The following is a 4,775-nucleotide window of genomic DNA, read 5'->3' on the forward strand; positions in this document are numbered from 1 at the left end:
CAGGAATATCCAAACCTGGAGCAGAGCCAAGGCTCGGAGCAGCTCGACACCTCGGCCTGAGGAGAGGCAGGCTGGTGGGGTTCCGAGTCTGAGCTCAGAGAGATGCGAGACTGGACAGGAATTCCAGAAGTTCAAAATCCCCACTACTTTTGTCACCATTTGCGTATCTGAGAAAAAGCCCAACATTTTAATACCAGCTGTAGAACTAAATGTGTTTATTTAGTATTTTGAACGTAGAAACGACAATGACAAAATCCAGTCTCTGCTGTTTGCAAATCTTCTGTCAGCAAGAAGAAAATACTAAAGGAAATAAAACAGTTTTACACCATGCGAAGCTGTATCCCGTGGAAATCTGGTAAAGGCAGCTGGCCCCTTCCTGGCAGGTTTTAACAGCAGAGAGCGAAAGACAGCATCAGCCAGGCTTGCTCCAGGCGCAGCAAACCCAGGACACCGTTTCCCCTGCATGCTTCCGCTGGGAGAGGTGTAACGGCACACAGAGCCCCGCCGAGCAGCTGCTGCCTTTAAATAGCTGGAAGCAAAAGCAAAATTTTGGAGGTGTGTTGTAAACTGCAAACCTACCATCTCTCCCAGCATCCTCCCTACCACCAAACATCCACTAGTCAGAACATTTAACAAATAGAAATCTACGTCCTTTGTAATTTTAGGCCTTTTTTGCTCCCGTGGTCACAAATAGTGCCACTGTTTTCCTGAAAGACTGTATACCTTCTGCTTTAAAAAATAGAGACAAAGGCAAAAATATTGTATTGAAACCAGACCCAGCAGCAAGAAGGAATTCAATAAAAGAATGGCAGAGAAACAAAACTGCCACGCTGCTTGTGATCGCTGCACTACCCCTACTGTGGATTTTAACAAATGACACCATGAGCTAAATCCACTCCATGGGCACCCTTGGAGATCCTCAAAACCCCGCTGGACAGGGCCCCGCTTTAGCCGGCCCTACTTGGAGCCGGGAGGCTGCTCTCCGTCTCCAGAGGTTCCTGCCAACCTCAGCAGTGCCGTGACTCCAAGCTCTACTTTTTATTTTCGGACTATTTCATTTCAGAAAGTAGGTCTGTGCTCCCGGAGGGGCTCCGCGCTGTCCTCAGGGCGAGGGGCATGAGGCAATCGCCCCGTCTCCTGGCTGGCACTCACGGGCTAAAGGCCCTGAAGCTGCAACCGTATCACTAGAACCAAGCGATGTCACGAACTCAGACACAACTGAGGATGCAGCGCGTGGGTATTTTAAAAAGCACATCGAGAACATTCCGTAAACTTAATTATTTACACACTGCTCGTTAGGAAAGGCCACGCTTACCTGCAAGCAGCAAGAACTTGTTGAAATAAGCGACCGCCTCAGGCTTCTAAAAGGTCTGCAAACTCCAATCAAAAATTACTGCTGGCCCATCAATGTGTCATATAAATGTTGGCATGTTAATTGTGTATTTATAAGATTGTTAATGGTTAGTTAATTTACCTCCCACACTATTATTGTACTTGAAATGATTTAATGTCTGCTAAGGGAGTTAACAACATGTAACAGCAGATGCGAGAATTCTACCTTTATACTCTGCACCCCGACTTCAGGCTATTAACAGCCCGCGTGCTAAATTGGCCAAGTGTCTTCACGGTCTGACACAGGCAATCACTTCTCCCATAAACACGAACAGCGAAAAACTGCCAGAAACGATTGCAAACTCTAGAGTTTAATATACAAGTTTTCCTTCCTCCTTCTCAGAATTTTCTGAAGGAAACATTAGAACTAATTTCTCAATGAATTAATGTTAACTGGAAATTCAATGAACAGTTAACAGCCCTCAAAAAAAAAAAGTCAAAAAAAGTTCAGACCTCAAAATTCAGTTGAGATTTTTATGCCATATTTTAGTAGCTGTTATCCACACAACTCTGATGCTTCCTCCTTCTGACAAAGGCAAACACAATGAGATGGCACAGCCCCGGTCGGAGGAACGACCACCACCAGTGAAGTAAAAGAATTCAGAGAAGCAGAGTTCAGCCTTGGAAATCTGTACGCAAATCCCTTGGATCCTCCACATCAGTTCCAGCAAATTACAGATACAAGATCGATTTCCAGATCAACTGGGATTTGCCGCCTCTTCTGCATTCCTTATTCCCCCAGACAACGACCATATCCATGGGTAGGAGCTGAATTTAATGGAATTCAGGGACTTTGAGCACCAGCAACTTACACATTCTTCAGTTGTAAACAAAAAATAGATGCTCTTTTAATGCTTGCACTATACGAATACTATTCTGCTCTTAAATAACGCAGCAGACGACAGCTGTCAAGCATACTCTGTGTGAACACTGGAGATGCAAAGAGCAGTATGAAATCCACACAACCTGAACAGTGTTTATGTTCGACACGACACAGGTTAGTGTGACCACGATACGCTTCCTACAGGCAAACACCTCCTGTCACCTGTCACAAAGGTGGACAGAGCTGAACCGGCGCTTTGCTTTCTCCTTGATGTTTCTTATCCATCTTACTTCCTGCATGTTATCAAATCCACACCCGGACACAAAGGCCCTCTCTCCCCTCCTCGTTCTCCTCGCTGTGCTGCTGAAGTGCCCCAAAGCCCGTGAGGAGCGCAGCCCCTGTTCATCTTGTGCAGTTGGAGAACGGCCAAAAAGATGTAAAATTGCACCATCAAGAGGCTGAATGACTTGCCAGGTTTCACAGGAATTTTGCAGCGAAATCAGACAGCTGGATCTCAGTCTACTATTTTTATCAGGAGTATTCCTCTTCCAGTAACCCACCGCTATATTTATGGCATCTATAGACTCTCACAGCAAGTGAAGCAAGACTGTGATGCAGATCAGCCTCATTCATAACACGGCATACGATAAGTAATGCAGAACGTTCTCACAAATTATTCAGCTCCCAGTAGGTGACACAAAGGTCTGGAAAAGAGGATATGTACTTACAGAGGCTGTACCTTAAACACACAGCTGACACCTCTGAAGCATTTTTGTGTTCTTGTGACTCTCCTGCTTGCCTGACAGACCGTATTTATTTAAACAAAAGGAAGATTTTCTCACTTTCCTCTTTCCCCACCAAAGCCCCATACACCCCCCAAACTGCAGTCTGATTTATATTCCCACGTAATCCTACGGCAAGTGTCAACGAGACAGGAAAGGGAGCGTGAGGTAAGGGACAGGCAAGGTGAACACACACGCATCTCGTGACTGCCACACCTCCCACCCATGCTATCGCCCACCACGAACCAGTGCTGACCACAGCGGATACAGTTGGAAGCGCTGTCTTGCTGCTCCAGCGCTGGACCACACTGACTTGCAGGGCTGCAACCACGTGTCAACCTGCTCTTGCCACTGTTTTCAGAGGAAAGCGTTTGACCTTGAGCATGAAACACACTGAGCACAGGTTACCTCACTTTGGGAAAACACAGTTATTTTGGATTGAATTTTCTGGTTTGTTTTACACACACATGGTTGAATTTGACGAGTCCCTCCCTACGACTGCCCAGTGAAAGCTGGCTTGTCACCACCCCACGCCCCGGCAGTGACAGCTGAGGCTGGCTGTGTTCTACCCTCACACCTGCCTGCGGTGGGGCAGGACCCCTGAGCCTCCTTCCCCTGCCCCAGCCCTCTGTGCTGCTCCCTCTTCTCTCCTGCTGGTTCCTTCAACATTTTCTGGCGGAACCATGGGCTTCGCTTGGCAACAGGCACATTGTCTTGCGCTGCACCCGTCCCTGTGAGGAGGTGACAGACACCAGGTTAAGGCAGCTCCACCAAAACCACACTCTGGTTACCACTGGCTCATATGCAACTGCAGGATGATTGTTCCTACACTGGGAAGCTAACGGCACCTCTTTGTGACGTGCTACAACTGCTCCATGTATTTAGGCCTTTCAGACTTCAAAATACATCACATAGAGTGCACGTGAACATTCGCTCACAGACCTCTAAATAAGCTGGAATAAACGATAAAAATCAGAGAAGGCTGTAAGCAATTGAAGATGTGCTGCTACAGGAGAGAGATGGAACTCTGAAATTCTGCCGGTTTTAACAGGATAATTTTAAGAATCCTTCAGGTCAAATGGCTAAAAGCAGCTGTAAATTCTCACAAAACTCTCAAGCCAATTCCTGCAGGTTATTTTCCTCTCTAAATTATAAATTAAAAAGTGAGAAGCAGGAAAAAAAGTTTCTTCTCTCCTATTCTGCAAAGCTGTAGCTCTTTTTTTTAAAGCAGATATGTTTAAATGGACTGTTCTCCTTAAGGAAGTAATAAACAATTAAAGCCCTACTCCAGGTAAACAAAAATATTCCAAACAAAGATGCAACTTCTGGAGGGTACAACCTCGATCTAAACCAGTTGCTAATGGTCTCAAAATACAGCAACCTGGAAGAATTATAACACGTTACAGGTCATCTTATCGCTCCAGGGCTTCCACAGTCACTGGACTCAAACACCTCTCCGACTGCAGCTCTTTACAGTGATCTTAAAAACCAATAAAAGAATGGGTGGATTAGAATAAAAATTTGATTGTTTTCCCCCCCGCGTCATATGAGCTGGAATAGCACAGTGCGAACATACTTCAAAATTTATGATTCGAGTTATATGAAATAATTTCACCGTTAACTTCTGAGACGGCAAAGGGAACGGTTCTGGTTATCTGCATTTGCAGCAGCACAAATAATCAGACCCTTGAACACCAGACCCGCTCCTGCGCCTGCAGGATAAAGGACAGTGAACCGCAGTATACGGAAATTCGAGTTTGTGTTTCAACAAAAGCTCA

The sequence above is a fragment of the Buceros rhinoceros genome, unplaced genomic scaffold (genome assembly GCF_000710305.1).
Source record: "Buceros rhinoceros silvestris isolate BGI_N320 unplaced genomic scaffold, ASM71030v1 scaffold19688, whole genome shotgun sequence".
Classification (NCBI taxonomy): domain Eukaryota; kingdom Metazoa; phylum Chordata; class Aves; order Bucerotiformes; family Bucerotidae; genus Buceros; species Buceros rhinoceros.